Here is a 16568-nt window from a genome sequence, read left to right as displayed (position 1 = left end):
AAAAATTTTTTAAAAAAAAAAAAAAAAAAAAAAAAAAAAAATGATATGAAAGGAAAAAAAAAGTAAAAAAGAAACACGGAGATCACGGCTATGGGAGAGATCGGCGGAGGCCAATTAGCCCACATAACTGTTTTATGGTCGACGTTGAGTCCGCGTCGGTCGTTCCTTCATACCGGATTCGACGGCAGATTTTATCGCATCAGTGGACAAGGCTGTTTAGTCGGGCCTGTTTTCTCACGTGTCTCGGAATCGTGTAAAAACCCCACCAAAAAGTGCCTCGTGTATCCCGATTTCGCGGAAACGCTAGAGACACGGCATAATCGATTAAATAAAAAGCCGCTCCTTGTATTGAAAGTTTAAAAAAAAAGTCTTCCCTCACGTGTCAAGAAACCTGAAACTCCATCTCTAGAATAGTCTACAATACCCACCATCTTCAAAAAAAAAAGTTTTTAATTATTTACCAAAAATCCTATATTAAGATGACACCAAGTGTATTTGCGCATTCTTAGTAGTCTCGCGTATATGTATGCCGACGTCAAATTTCGCAATTATTCGCACAAGATCTCTCGTAAAAGGAATCGCGCAGACGTCAACGCACGGTAAGATAAACGCGACGATAATGGCGTAAGGTGCGAGAGACACGAGGTTTGCGCGATACTCAAAGCCGGCGCTAGGCCACGAAGATTTCCCATAAATTGCGCGAGGCGTTGCGAAGCGGGTCCTGCGTCTGGTACAGCGGCGCGCGGCCGGTACCACGGACTTGAAGATTCGCATCTTGGCGATGCACCGAAGGGGAGAGGATGAGAGCGTTTATCTCGTTGAAGCATCAACGACCTCGATTCTCGGTCGGGAACACCTCCGATCCGGTGATTTGTTTCGGCCGAGTTGTAGAAGTAAAGAGAAAAAAAAACAAAGAGGATGACCCTAACGTATGCACCTATTTCAGATAATGATCCCGTTATGCCTCCTTGTGCACGTGAACCTACCGAGGATATAATGGCGATGCCAGGACGAACCAAAGGGATATCCAGGAGCGCGCCCCGTAGTCCAGGGGCGTAGAAAAGAAGGGATCCTAAAGGCCGCCTCGTCATCCGTCAACTGTCAGACATCCGCCCAATCCTGCAGTCCGGCATGAGAACCCGGGTAACCACCGCCCACGGACCTAAGGGCAAATTACCCAAAGGGGCCTCACCTTGATTCGTCCATGTTTCAAAGGGAATTCACCTACAGGGTAAAAATGGAACTTCACTCGGGAACGACGAGAATGCGTGTTACTTGATTTACCGACACGACGCTTCGAGGCTGGAATGAATTTAACGACGTTCAAAGAAACGCGGGGTTGTGGCAGGGTATAAAAGGACGTGAAAAAGAAAAAAATTCGTGTAAAGACCGAGATAAAGAGACAAAAAAAAATCAAGCACCAGAAAAGAATCTTGACTTCGGTAGTCTTGTACATACGTGTTCTTCGATTATTCGCGCGCTCTATTTTCGATTGACTATGCTGTACTACGCGTGTAGCCAGCACCGTCTGCGCCATGAATCTCGTGGTCTGGAATTTCTTGTGGGATTTCTGGATATTCCTTGAGAACCCTCCGGGTTCGTTGCAATTACGTTTTGATCCGAGGTATTACGGCTGAAGGAACAGCTTCTGACTTTCTTGGGGTAGTTGATCCTCTTGCCGTTCATGTTGCGGCTCGCGCCTTACCGGAAATTTCGGTCGTTAAAAGGTTTGGGGTATTATCATCCGATCCGGCATACCGATCTTGACTACCTGCCGTCGTATGGGTTATTTTTTTTTAGAAGCTCTTCGTAACACGTGGTGATCGGACTAAGGCAGCTTTGGGAGTGTCGTTGTTTCCCGTTAAACGAAAGTCTTTCTGTTACGCCAGACGCATAACGATTATGGTCTATTGTGGGTTTTAATGATCACGTAGTACTGGGGCTTGTGGGGTTACGAATGACCATTGAATAAAGTCTGTCGTTTGGGTTCCTGTGTTCCCAGTGAATTCAATGGAATGTTCGTGGAAATATTAGGAACTTTACTTCTACCAAGAAATATTGAACAGCAGAAATTCACGCAAAGGTAAACTGAAATGTTCGCGTGTACAGATAAGATTCCGGACTAAATTTTTAGACAGCACCTTAAAATAGTACTGGAAATGAAAAAACGAGGCTACATAAGAGCAATACAAAATAGTATATTTTGTGAAAAACTTACCGAGCACTTCTGAGATCAACACAGCTGCGACATCGTTGAGTATATAAACGTTATTTGAAGATAATTTAAAAAATTCACTGATACTCCAAAAGCATAAAAACCTAAAATAATCCAATGAAAAAAAAAATGTAAAGTCTATAATCACCTACTCAAAAGTGACACTATGAAAAAGAATCCGTCGCACTGTCCACACAAACTTGAAATCCATTCGCAGCCACAGCAGTCAAAAATTCCCCCTTACGATCCAAACCAAAAAGACGCCACCCTAGCAACAAACAACTGAACTAATATATATTTTTTCAGATCCTCGAAAGTCAAATACCACTCGAAGGAGCCGCGTTTCGCAAACCAGCACAGCGACCCCCCGAAGAATCCGAAACTAAGGAAAGACAGCGCTTTCGCATTCCATTCTATATATACATATATATAACAAAAACCAAAAGAACGACCCCCCACAAGATGTCGATCCACGCAGCACAAGTGTACGAAAAAAGAAAAGTAGAAAACGAAAAGTTATACCGATCTTAAGGGCGGAAGGTAGCGGCGGATCGAGACGCGCGGAAACACTGCAGGGTTATGAAGTGCGATGTTGATGCGATAGCATAGTGAAGTGAAGGAAGGAAGGAAGGCGAGGGAAACGTGAAGCACACCAAGTCAGAAGGCACCCACACGTTCTCTCAGTGGGGTTCAAGTTCCAGTCGTGTGCGTCTATACACACGAGGTAGCTCGTGTCCCTCCCGACAGACGAACACCAGGACAAGAGTGAGGAACCATGGAGGAAGTTGGTGGGCAGGGAAAGGGCGGGGAGCGAAGAGGGAAGTTGCACGAGTTGGATGGGCCCTGTTCCGCCGCTCCCTTGTTCAGGCACTGCAACCTGCGCCAGGGTATCCTGGAAGGGAACCTACTGCTACACCTCCTCCTCGAGCGATCCTGGCTATTATTGTTTGTTGGTCAATTCCAGCTCATTTCGGCGAGTGTTCTTCGATTCGGAACTACCCTGGCTATATATCCGTAATTACGACCAGAGCGGGGAATGCTTTTAGCGTACCGCCTCTCGCGGTGGAGACAGTCGTACGGAACGAGAAGGGCCAACGCGCGTGCATGCCTGTCCTGGGGTTGGCTACACACGTATATATATATATATGCAAGGGGAAGTAAAGTAATACCTAGTACGCGGACGTGGCGTAATATATAGCCGCAGAAACTGCAATGCTCAGTAGTTCGGCCGCTACGACGGTTCCGCGCGGCCATTTACAGCTATGCAGGACTGACTCACGGGGCCGGGAGTGGGCCACGACCGGGACGCCCTTCGCCGGGACTCCACGACGCTCAGTTAAAGGTTAACTACGCTTACCGCCTCTTGTACTTTTCTTTCACTTCGCACGAGTCTCCCACTTGTTTTTCGGTCTTCCTTATACTGCCGTTCCTGGGGTTTCTGCGTTGGGCATCTTTTTTATCGTTACGTATACTTCCTTGTTCTTTTGCTACTGGATTTTATTTCGTTTCATAAATACTTGTCGCGGATCGATTGACTGTATATACATGCCGTGTTTCGGTAGCGAAGTGGAAGCCGAAGCAATCAATGTTTATGGATTTCCATGCACACATGCAAAAGAGAGAGAGGGAGAAGTCGGAGAATGACTGAAGGAGGAGTGAGAGGAGAGGAAGAGAGAAAGAGGACCCATGCGAAATCGCGTAGTTGCTAGTAGCAATTACGAATCGCGTGATTTGTAGTCGTAACTCGCCGCGACGGCGGCGTCGTGACGCTCCCAGCTTACTCGCAGGTGGCCGGGCACGAAGCTACCACTCCGCCATAGTGCCTGTATTTTGGATAACGAAATATTATTTTGGGTTATTGCGACGCGATCGTATGACGGAGCAGCAAAAATTTGCATAGGAAGAAAATCGGCGAAAAGCAAAGAATATCCAAAAACAAAAATGTGGCACAAGAAAAAATATGCAGACCCGAGTAGCACAAACTATCTCGCACGTTAATTTTACTCGCACGGCCAGACCAACTATAAAAATGCGATATCATTATTTCGATCTATCCAAAAATATCTTAAATCCTCTTTCGTTTATTTTCTTTCTACGTCGTCCCTACCTACAACGTATGTTCTTTTTCTTTTTAATGAAAAATTAAAAAAAAAAGAAGAGCCATCAACATCATCGACACGCTATTCCCACCAGGGCCGCAAACACTCATGCTCAATTACACGTGCCCATTAAACACACAATTATCTATCTTACACCCAACTTTACTCTGCCCCACAAAGTCACCCGATGGAAACTCAAGGGTGCCATAAAAAAGAACGTCTTTCCTCATACCTAATCCAAGAGATATTTTAATGGTCACTTTCATAACGTATCTAATCGTCTTCACAGTCCGTGTCCGAACACAAGTTCCTTCGCAATTTACATCTTCGAGTTAAATGCGGTGAAATTAATAATGACCACTCGTAATTGACTCTTCGGCACATCCTGTAAGACCCAGAAAAAAAGGTCTACTTATGCAAGGATCCACTGTAACCCTAAAACGGTTATCGCACCGTCCGAAGGTAGCTCCATTAGAGAAATTCAAAAGAATCAAGTCCGGCGCTACCTTCAGACCGTGCAGTGTCATTCGACGGCCTCGTATGTTCTAAAATTAACCAATACAATTACTTGATTGAATTTCTCCAGGCACCGTGGAGACAATAGTCGATGCAGCTACGAAAAATCCTGAAATGGGATTCAAAATGGAGTGCCCTTTCGCAGGTAATTGGGATTCGGTGGCTAAGGCTCGCAGCACGGTGGCCGTAAGGGTGGTCCCAGCTCCCTTACATATCTCGCCTTACTACTCGGTTCCCTTGTTTATTCAAATGAGCTTTCGACACTCCTGGAATGATGTAGCGTGTTGGTAAGCACTGTTGTCGGATTCGGCTTCGAAAAGGTGTCGTGTCGCGCACGCATTAGCCCATCCGGTTCGGTATACGTCGTAACCTGCGTATAGGCCACTGACGACATGCATGTTATGTTTATTATAATTTAAATATTATTCAGTTCCAAAGGTCGCGCCGTTTACGCGGATTCATTAATTATACGTTAGCCAAAGCGGCCTGGGCGTTGGTCGTCGCTTCTTTTCGAGGTATCGTCGCGCGCAGTAAGAAAGCGCGAAGGAGAAGGAGGGCGACGTGGGAAAAAATAAAGTAAGTCAAAGAGAGCCGTGAAAAAAAAAAGGAAAGATACAGCCACGTAGGCTCTAGAAAGTCCCCGAAACTCGAGGCTAATTCGCTGCTGATTGAAAAGTGACAAATTAACGTGGAACGTGTATACGACCGAAACTCTTAAGTAATTGGGACATAAAATTTTTATTTATACCACGTGTCTTTTACGACGCCCGTTCATTGAATTCAGCAAAAAGTAATTCCGTGCATGCCCGTGGGTATCGGTTTTACGGATCTCAGCGTAAAGGAAGACCTGCAGGACAAAGTCGAAAAAATGACTTACCGTAAAATAAACGCGTAACTATAGCCACATGCTAGGCAACTACACCACCATAAAGGTGGATAACCATAGCGACCTTGTTCCTGTGAATTTAAATAGTCCCAGGTACACGTTTCGCGATCGCGTTATCGAATTCGAGGAACGAGCAGTCGGCTCGGAGAATGTTGGAGCCGACAAATACGTAAGATAATTATCAAACCCCCCATTTAGAGGGGAGACAATAATTATAATCATTATTGGAGTGGGAAGGTAGGCGGCCGCCAGGGATAAATTACAGGTTTGCTTGCTGTGTGCGGTCGACGTAGCATAGGTTCGTTCGATAGATAGGTATCGGGATTGCCGCACGATAGGAGGCGCCACCGCAGCTGCCGGTTTCCGCACTCTCCTATTGGTAGAAAAGAGTGGCCAAACCTTTTGTCAGAAAAGTCACCGCTCGAAACTCGCCTACAAAGGCGAACGAGCCGAGGAGCAGAAATAAATTTACGTGAGCGACGGGGCACTTCTTCTCTTCGAAAAAAAAAAAAAAAAAAAATTACAAAAAAAAATCATACACCTACACGTCCCTCGGACTGCTGTCAACATTTCATAAAACAGTCGTGCGAGCCCCAAGGCGGATGTTCCCTGGCCGGAAACGTCTTGGCATTACCAACCGAGCCAGACTGTGCCGTCCGTCGTCGATCGCTACCAAAACAACAAACCCCATCTCCACGAGAGCCAGTTTCTTTTATTGAGACTATTATTTCTTCGTTCTACCCAGCCGGGCCAGCTTGCGTCACAACGTTGTTGCTTACAAGATCAATTCAACGCCCGAAGGTCAACCGCGACACGGCATCGGGTCCCGATGTAAAAAGAAGGAAATCTCTTATTGTTAACATTGGCTGTGCAAAAGGTCGCGTGCGTCATTACGCGCATTTTCCTTCGGTACTGCCAGCCCGAGTCTCTCCTGCCATTCCTTTCTCTCTACCTTTCTCAACGTTCCTCTAGCCTTTCCACGTCCTTACGTGGGGCTCCCTCTCCACGATGGCGCAACCCCATTTTATCGCAACACACACTACCGGGTTCGTACGCGCCTGACGACAACAAGGCGCATTGCCCTCGACTGGCACGAGATACGTTCCGATATCAACCGGGTGAAAGAGCCTGTATAACCTGGAGCCAATGTGTCTTCCTTCGGATATTGTGTAGTGTTCGTCGGGACACCTAATTATACGATTGTCGTTTGTTCGCGAGGCGAAGATCCCGGCGCGAAGGTGGTCAGAGAGCAGGGACACGTGAGTTGGGCCTTAGGTCCTCGCAGTAGGATCTCCGCTAGGTCCCTTGTCTTGGAGGGGGCCACATGGCTTCCTGCGCTACGTCCTCGTCGTAGTTGGCGACGACGGCGACTACGAGCTCGCTCGTTCCCTTTGCTTCGCGTCGTCCTCGTCTCTCTGGACCCAGGGAAGATTGTCGCGCGATTAGTGCGGGCCCTGATGTCACGTGGAAGATGCATTGCTCTCGTAGCCCTGCCGGCCTATACCTACAAGCCGACGTATATACGGGCCCGATTATACATATATACACGGTAACGCCGTAAGTGCATAATCGGCGATCGCATCTGCCTGCACTTTGCGTCAAGACCCGCACCTTGCAAGTTGTTGCAATGTTGTAGATCCGCGTATCTTAGATACCCTCACTACTACTTCACTTTGAGACACCCTCTTCTTCCTTCAGCTTCTACGACCAACGTCGCATCGCGAGCATTACGATTCCTGGGACCTGCCTGACTTATGAACCATCGGTCCTGCGATGCCTGTGTTATTGTTCCGTAAGGTTGTTATTGGTACCGCGTTGTGAGCTTAACGTGATAATTATTACAATTATTTTTTTACAATGCACAAATTTATCCATACGTACGAGACTGGTGGGATAGAGTCGACGTGAATTCTTTGATATTAAATAAAGGGCGGAGAAAAAAGATTCTCCTGTTCGCACACCCGTGACGTTAACAGCGACGCCGATTCCCAAGCCTGCGTTTACCAAAGAAAAGAGCCCAGTCGCATCTGTAATCGGCAGGACGTTTGTATGGCAAGACGATGGCAGCTCTATCGGCACTACCCAGTCGCATCCGCTGCTGAGCTTTCATTGCGGACGCAGATGTCCGTGGCGCGGTTTTCAAAAAAATTGTAAAAGTTCAGGCAACGTCCAGGAGAAGCCTCGGACGTACCGTGTTCACGTAGTCGTGTGAGCTGCGCAAAGCGAAGCTTCTGCGGTATGCGAGATCAGAGGGAACAGCTATAGCGGAACGCGATCGAGTAATTCCAAATCCTGCAGCTGTGCAATTTTTATTATGTCTCACGGCTAGATTCGTTATAGCTGCCAACTACCATGTGACAGGCGGATCAGCGTGGGTGCCCAGCTGTCTGACCAATTTTTTAAACGATATGGAAACTGAACTCACGTGACCCAGGTCTAGGTCCAGAATACAGCTATGGACGTAGAGAAGGTTGAATTTAAAAAAAAAATCTACAATATGGCGGTAGGGGCTTCTTCGCTGGCAGCGCTGTCGGATGGCAGATGATTAACCGTGTCTCATTACTCAAGCAGCTTTTTACTTTAATCACATTAATGAAGCATTTAATCTCGCCGCGTGTTTTACAAGCCGCCGGTGTGTGGCCTATCTTCGTTCGGCCGGTTGACGAGGATTTCTCGGCTCAGCCATAGGCTACGCCGACCCACCGAGCTTATTATTTTCTTATTTTCCAGGGACCTCCCTCCCGCAGGCTTCGCTAATAACCGCACCTCGTTTAAACCCGTTTACACCTGTACCGTTCCTTCGCTCCGTGGTTTATCTTGCTCTTGAAGCACGTCGGACTTTGTATATTCCACTATGATAATATTATTTATTACGATTCTCTATTTAGTATACGTATACTCGAATTACGTATACACTTTCTGTACCAAAGCGTACCTTTAAAACAAAAAAAATACCAAAAACCACCCTCAGGATATATCAATCACCCTCGGTTCTTATGTAAATTTCACAATTTTCAATCCGAATTGAAATTTTCAGCGAATTGAATATAATAAAAAAAATTATATATCTCTTAGTACGTATTACGCAGGTCTCGATAGTTTATAGTACCGATCGCCTAAGGCAACTGCAGTCGTGCACGTTGCGCGTGACTCATTGAGTGGGTATATATTTCAAAATATTCAATTTAGCAAAAGCACGTCGACGCCATCCCTGCCGCGCAGTCCTTGTACAGGTGGCGGTATCCTTCGAGTATACAATGCAAAAGGAATAAGAGACATTTGTTTTCGCTGAGTGTAGTTACACAAGTAATATATAGCATACGAAAAAGGAGAAAATAACATACGAACGTATACGTATATACTATCAAATGTGACTCTCGTTACCCGTGACGTCGGTATAGGAATCATATGAGATTTTGACATTACAGCAATAAGATGTAGGTGCTTACAGTACGTAGAGAAAGGAGGATGTGCGCATGCGCGATGCGGGCCTTGGGGCGGCGCAACGTCACTTACCTGAAACAATAAATTACAAACCGTTACGTCGTGTACATATTATACGCACATATATAGATAGACATATGATTTACAATCCCCTAGAAATATATATATATATATATATATATACAAACGTAAATATTCGCAATATTTCCAGTCACGTATATGACACGTAGGTAAGCACAAGGCACATTCCGTGTCGGATTACCCGACGCATAAAAATATATCAAATACAGGTCGTGTGATTATAATTAATGTGCAGTGAAAATGTGAGGTAATATCGTATGTAAATTTCGTTTGATATGACTCGAAATTTTTTTTTCTTTTCAAACTAGTAACCCATCCATCCATTTTAACGAGCCAGTTACATGGCGATTTTCGCGGTCTTATCAGTAATATAATTTATCAATTTTTCACGGTGTCGCGCAATTCCTCCAACAAGTATCTCAGCAACGAGATGAATGCTCCGAAATTAAATCGTTCGATACTGATATTTCTTACGCTAGAGATATAGCAAAATACCGCGTGCAAAAAAATTTGCACTTAGAATATGTTTGTCGAGTGTCCAAAGGGTGAAGTATTTCGTAAAGGAACGTATCGAATGAGATGAATAGTCAATTGATGCAGCATCTCCGAACACGATAGACCTGAAGCCCGTTAGAACCAATCGAATGATAAATGCCCGTACTGAATAGGCAGTACGGGCAATTCCCTAAGACAGAGCGGAGCTGATTTTAAAGAGCGACCCGTTATAAATACGAATAAAACGAATCCGAAGTAACTAAACAGGAATTCTCGGTCGCCCCTTTCATGCTCGGCGGCTGGTTTATAAAACGATAAATCGTGACGCGATTAAATACACTGCGTTTTAATCGTGCTTCGATTTACCTGGTGGCCCGACATAACCGACCTTTCCCTACGCGTGTTACGCGCGTAATTTATATACGCCAAGGTATAATAATATATCGCGTATATACTGAAAAACGTGATACATACGACTCTGTCGGTGTTGCAGGTTAGATACTTTGGATTGGCTATTTCTTGATCCCCGTATACGCAAGCATGCTTGGTGTCTCATGGTAGTATCGCAAGCGGCGATTATTTATTTAATGGAAAAATAATCAAATAAATGGTATAGTCCATCAATCGTTTATTACCGCACGCTGTGTATAACAGGCTTTGAAATCTTTATTAAACTTTTCTGATATTTTAATCTTGATACTGTTTTAACGAGTCTCCATTGACGTATTGGTTCTCAAGAGCCGATGAGAATTTATCGTCATTGCGTATACGGACGTAGTCAATTTTATGAGTAATTGAAAATTGTACCCAGGGACGCTTCGGTACGTACCAATCAATTGGTTGGTTAGCAGAGTAGTGGAAATAATGGATTATTATTTTTTCTTATTCGTGAAAATACGACTTCATGAAGTTGAGTGTTTTATAGGATTTCGCTGTCGGTATGGCGGTATGACGAACGGGTGGTGGGTATTTATTATTTTGGGAGTCTATAAAAAAAAGTGACAGTAAATGCGTCATCGCTTTTACAATTATCTTGTAAGTGTGATAAATTGTGTTTGAACGTTTAAACAAATATATTGCACGGCAAAGTCATGGCGATATAAGAATGTAGATATGTATGTTAAAAAATATTTTATTCTTTAATCAGCATTGCATTATTCTTTGTCTCTCTGTGCGGATGTAGGAATATGCACGTATCATGTAATTCCAACAAGTAAATACGTAATGTGTTAAGAAAGAGCCGAGTGGTGATCGCTTCACTCGTTGTTTTACCAGGTTAGAAATATTTTTTCCGCTAAAATAAGTACTACGAATATCTTTCACTTAGTAGGTCGATAAAATAGAGATCGTATCGTTGTCACGATTCACACAAGCGCGATAAAACTTAAACCTCGAGAAAAAGGTATTACCCGCGCGATAATTCTCACGAATAATATTTCTCGATATTCATCCCGACATTTTCTCAGGTGTACGAACCGGTTCTCGGTGCGTTCGCGAAGGGGCAATGTAAAAAAAATAAATTGTAGGTATCACGTATCTACAGAAATGTTCGTTCAGATCGTACCGAAATCCTACTGCAGCAAGTTACCATGCCAACCCCCCAGTATTGGCAGCACCGCTAAATGTCAATCGAACAATGACAATCATTTCTTGTCAAATAAAAAAATTGAAAACTCAAGACACTAACGGAAGTAGTATATAGCAGTTAATTTACCAATTGTTCTACAATCTTCAAGTATCCAAAATTCCTAATCGGGATCATACACTGAATTCCAGTCGGTGATATCTCTTCCTGGTAACGTAGATTCGGCCGTGCAGCAGCATCCTATAATCCTATTGGCCAAGAGCGACACACTCGCGCACTTATTGGACGCACCCTGGGCACGTGGTGCAAACAGCACGTTAAACGTTTCGCTGGCCAGGTACACTGAACGCGAAAACCACGTAGAACCAAGTGGCACGCGGATGTCGGCAGCGTACGGGAATGAATAAAGATGAGAAACAGGTGCATAAAGGGAAAGAGAGTCACCGTAAACCGTCCCGGCCGCGAGCCGCAGCATAAATATAATAGGAAGGTAAGCCTCGTGATGGTCGGTCGGCATTGCCCGCCGAACCGTCACAATTTCACGGGGGTGGGGGGTGTTCGCGGTAACAGTGAGGCGGGAGGGGGGACTTGACGAAGAAGAGGGCGGTCACGGGGGAAATAGGGGGGAATGCCGTCAGAATGGTGGGAGACGGAGTGGGAGTAATGGCAGAGTGGGTGAGAGGGTGGACTTGAGAAGAGAGCGTTCTAGCAAGGAGGTAGCGTCTCGACGGCACTATACGGTGCAACACGGCGGCGTGAAACATGGGGAAACGTTGGAATGATCGATGGGATTCTGCGCCGTGGCAGGCGTGGGTGCTTCCCCTACTCGTTCCATCATTGCTCACGTGGCGCTCCCTGCCACGCTTACCAGTAAACTAGCAAGCAACCTACTTGGTGCTATCCCCACTTTTACTCTTTGGATCGTATGGTGGGGTACGCGCACGTGGTGACTATGAGTTTCTACGGTTGGCTCTCAGATGGCGCTAGAAGCGTAGCCATCTATCGGAAACATCGTGAAACTTGTAAGCGCGAAGAAGAAAAGCGCGGTAGAACTACGCACGAAGGACGCGTGGACGGTTTACGGAATTGGTTAAACGTATCTTTGCATCGTAGGGGGTGAGTATTTGCAAAGAGATGAACGTAGGTGAAGCATTCAACGGATGATCGTATAAGTACAATGGCATGCGTGGAGCATCGTTAACGTCTACCCTATCAGGTTAGTAACTTCCTTGACGAATGTTTATATCCAAGTTGGAGAATGGCAGCGCTCACGTTTGGCATCAGCTAATTGCCCCGTTGTTAGGCCGTTCACGAACGAACCTCGTACATCGGCACTGCTGTGAACGTCGAAGTACCGCGACGCGTAGAGAACACAGCGCGAAATTTAGTTAGGCGGCACCTCGCGCCCATAAATTACGAATGCGCAGGGCATACGTGAAACGGAAACGTGGGCCACCCATGTCCACCTTCGTCACATAGTTATGGACAGTCGTCGTTGCTTCTCTGCGCGACAAAAATTCATTATCTTGTAGTGGCGCCCTCGACGACCAAACGCTAGTTTACTCGCTGTTACGACTCTATGGGGATTAACCCACATACCCAATTTCCTAGAAAATTTCTCGATTCCATTGTCTATGGGCTTTCCACAATTACGCCATGAGATAAACCTCTTTCGGACTTCTGATTGTGTTTTCTCAAGTGTTCCACGATATATAATGACTATGACTGCTGTTCCCAGAATCGATTTCCCCTTGCAGAATTTACTGCCGGGAACTTCGTGGGACATTGGTGAGCTGCGCAGGAGTTTCAGCATATAGGAATCACATACGAATACTCTACGCTAGATATAGCTTACATCACGTAAGCCGCTCGTCTGTGAATTCTTGAAGGGGCAAATTTACTGCAGGGTGGTAATGCACGTGGTTGGCTAATAGTGAAAGTCCTTTGGTCCACCGTGTATACGTGTATCCGGACAGGACACAATGGATTGCGGTAACATTACGCTCGATTAGTATCTTTCTCCATAAATTTCTACAAGAACCTGAGGCTTTTTACTGCCTAATATTGGCCGTGACCGCTTGACGTGCAGGTACATCAATCATATCTTATTGCTAGACAATGGTAAGAAACACAGTTGATTTATTTGCATGATAATAATAATGAATTATTATCGATGAACAGGGGTGCGGCATAACAAAAGGTAAGCTGAACCACCAAGTAATGTTACACAAGTATACGAGTGGAAATAGAAAGGACACAACACACTAAATTCATATGAAGAAATCCCGCATGGGAATACAAAATACGACACATTAAATCTCTGAAGAATAATTGGCATACAATTGAAAAAAAAGGTAAGATAACACTAACTGCTTCAAGAATTTCTGTATTGTCTAAAATAAAATGAAATAACTTTATTCGTAGGTGAATCGACGTGTTCGTACTGGTATTTACGCAGTGTAGGTACAAAGCAAATTGTCCGTACAATGTTGAGTTATTAAATCCCTTTAAGGTGGTATACACGCAGCATTAAAAAAGACAACTGACATACCAGAGGCTAATTGTTTTATAATTACTCTCGCTTGAGCTGGCAACTCTCGGCGTTGAGTCGCCCCCGTTGGTATGGCAGCATTGTACATTATGGCCGGAAAGTAGTGCGAAGCACGGCAAAGCAATTGATCAATATAGCGCGAACGCCCCTCTACCATCACCGCCATCACGAGCAGTACCCACTGGCAGCAGTACTACCTAGTATACTAGTACAGGAGCAGTGCTGTATAGTGTGGTAGGTATACATATATAGTATTACCAATACAATGCCATGAGAAAGCACCCCCATAACAAGTTTCTTACTCATCTTTTTCGTTCAATAACTCTCCATCCAAGATGGCCACCGTGGTCGTCCCTCATTGGCTCTGGGAGGGCTGGTCGCAGGGTGGATAGGAGTATGGGACTTCCAGGGGGTTCGAGAAGAGCTGCTGCTGCTGCTGCCGCCGCCGACGAAGGTGGTGGTGGCGCAAGGCGGGTTGGAAGCAGTGACGCCATCTATCTTCCGTTGCCTTGGCTCGGCGTAACATAAGGCAAGATAAATTGCGGGATCTCCCGGGTTCTTGAACCTTTCTGGCAAATTGCATAAGAATATCCACCCCCGGCTCACACACCCGCCGAGCGTCCATTCCCGCTACCTCGCGGGCTCCAATGGAATTGGAATTAACTCGAATAAATCACCCCTGGGACTCTTTCTCTCTTTCTCTCTCTCTCTTTCTCTTTCCGCGCGGCTATGCGCCACCCTCGCCCACCAACCGAGAGAGAGTTAAAATTCGCTCTGTTACAATAACCCCGTGTATTCCGCGAGATTAGCTTGAGGATAAAAGTGTAATTGGACGCGATTCTAATAACGCTACTTTACCATGGGAGTAAACACGAGACAAGCTTCTGCTTTACTTTTGTGTTCCTGGAGATCCTGTGTATTCGCACACCCATGGAGACTGTTTTGTCGTGCGACTCGAGTTCGGGGACGAGAAATAAAAATAAAATATATAAAATTCATAATTGGGAAAATAGAGGTTCTATGGAGAGGACGATAAATTCAATCTAAGTGCACTTTAACATATACAGTTTTTTATGTATACATACTCTCCATTGGATTATTACATTGATCATAGTGATTATGATAACGATACATACATGATTGGAATAATCGAGTCAAAGTATTATAAAATATTTTCAATAATACTGATCAGGTTCAACGTATTTTCTTAGATGCAATCATTAATTTATTTAATACAGCAAAGCTGATTTCTCTTTATCAAACTGCTTATGGTGAAGTTACGTGACACGTGGAAATAGCAGCGTCGACGAGCAAATGGGGAAGATAAAACGATCGAAGGGTTAACTGTTGGCCATTTCCAGAGCCATAAAGCAGTGCCGGCATCTGGCGGTATTCGCGGGAACAATCGAGCCAAGACACAAAAGACAGAGCGATGCGTGTGCGCGCGCCACACGACCCATTGATCGGAAGAACTTATAGCTTGTAAAATTGCCGGAAGAGGAAGAGCCTCCACTGGAAGTCATTGGCCACTATTTTACTGCAGGGCTCTCGACGCGTTAGATTTATGCATGAGGTGTAGTACCGAGGTGAAGGTGAAACCTCCATAAAACCGGCCGGTTGTATTGTCGTATGAAAAAACACGGGTCTAGCATAGATTCTCAATACTGCACATAATTCAAAGGATAAATATGTCTGGAAGGGCCAAGGTTGCCTCTAAAACCTCGGTCAAGGTCAATACAAGAATACATGAAAAAAAATGGTAGCACCCAATGCAAATCGAAACAAACCAGCGAAAGTCGTTAAGAACAAAAAAGATTTCATGACTTGTTAGACCATATTAAAACTAAGAACTCCGTGTCTACATTCAAAACGAACTGCCCTTATACAAAGTGACAACGTTCGTTCCTAATTAACCAACGAGTTAATCAGCCAGTTATCAAGTGCAACGATCTCACAGCAATGAACCCTCTTAACCCAGTTAGCGCGACTGGTACACGAGGAAGGGAAGGTTTCCGTATTGTGCGAGGTTAGTAAATCCGAAACCGAGCTTTACGATTTGTTTACCCTGCAGTGGGTTATGGAGGCCGGTTATATAGCCTTAGGTATGCCGAGCCATGTGATCATGGCCATAAACGCGCCTGTTATGCGCTCGTAAACCGAACCCCACTCGCCGCCACGGTCTCGACCTCGTAAAACTCTTGTTTTACGATTACTGCCTATCTTCGACGGTGCTGCCACCGTTTGGCGCTGGCTAACCCTCTCTCTTTCTCTCTCCGATCTCAAGAGACCTGCATATACACGGTACGCATTCACTCACGCATACACCGACGATATCCAATCCCGGGTAAACGATCCCGCCAAACGTCCCGTTTACTCCTACAGCCTGTGCACCGCCACCCTGGGTACATCCAACCTATACACTCCCTGACGTAGAGGCTAGAGGTTCTATGCCGCCTGTTTCTCAACGCTAGCCGCTACGCAGTGACGTCACGAGCGTTGGTATATCTGACGTCAGTACGACAGCAGGCCGAGTCGTGACGTAACCCTAGAAGAGCCAGCCATGCTGGTATAGAGGAAGGAAGAAAAGGGAGCCAGCCATTATAGAAGGGGCGCGACTAGGCTGAATCCTCCCTACCGACCGGCCCACCGGGGGGAACAGCTGTCAGCTGCGTCGACTGCGGACGCCCCCCCCCCCC

The 16568-nt window shown here is 45.5% G+C and overlaps 1 protein-coding gene and 2 long non-coding RNA genes across 5 annotated transcripts in view; 2 read left to right on the top strand and 1 right to left on the bottom strand.

Annotated features, from left to right (window-relative positions):
* LOC112494715 overlaps positions 1 to 3330 on the top strand; it is a 4279-nt gene extending 949 nt beyond the window's left edge. Inside the window, exons 2-3 of the long non-coding RNA XR_003060460.1 lie at positions 947 to 1231; positions 2522 to 3330. This is a non-coding gene — a long non-coding RNA (uncharacterized LOC112494715). The remainder of the gene's footprint in view (positions 1 to 946; positions 1232 to 2521) is intronic.
* The window catches only part of LOC107270224 (homeotic protein antennapedia), a 109592-nt gene that overhangs the window by 60097 nt on the left and 32927 nt on the right, over positions 1 to 16568 (bottom strand). The window contains exon 1 of one of the 2 annotated variants that reach the window (XM_015745042.2): positions 11451 to 11896. The exons of the other annotated variant lie outside the window; for it this stretch is intronic. The gene's annotated coding sequence lies outside the window, so the exon portion shown is untranslated. Of the gene's footprint in view, positions 1 to 11450; positions 11897 to 16568 lie in introns of those variants that run through there. 2 annotated transcript variants of the gene reach the window in all.
* On the top strand, positions 12387 to 14852 carry LOC112494714. Of its 2 annotated transcripts, none has more exons than XR_003060459.1 (5): positions 12387 to 12537; positions 13079 to 13410; positions 13503 to 13675; positions 13746 to 14106; positions 14208 to 14852. It is a non-coding gene; the product is annotated as an uncharacterized LOC112494714 (long non-coding RNA). The 2 variants fall into 2 exon arrangements; XR_003060458.1 differs by having other exon boundaries at positions 13060 to 13410.

Source organism: Cephus cinctus, unplaced genomic scaffold, assembly GCF_000341935.2.
Source record: "Cephus cinctus unplaced genomic scaffold, Ccin1 Ccin1_scaffold0709, whole genome shotgun sequence".
Lineage (NCBI taxonomy): Eukaryota > Metazoa > Arthropoda > Insecta > Hymenoptera > Cephidae > Cephus > Cephus cinctus.
The sequence above is the reverse complement of the archived record's forward strand: the minus strand, read 5'-3'. Positions and strand labels throughout refer to the sequence as shown.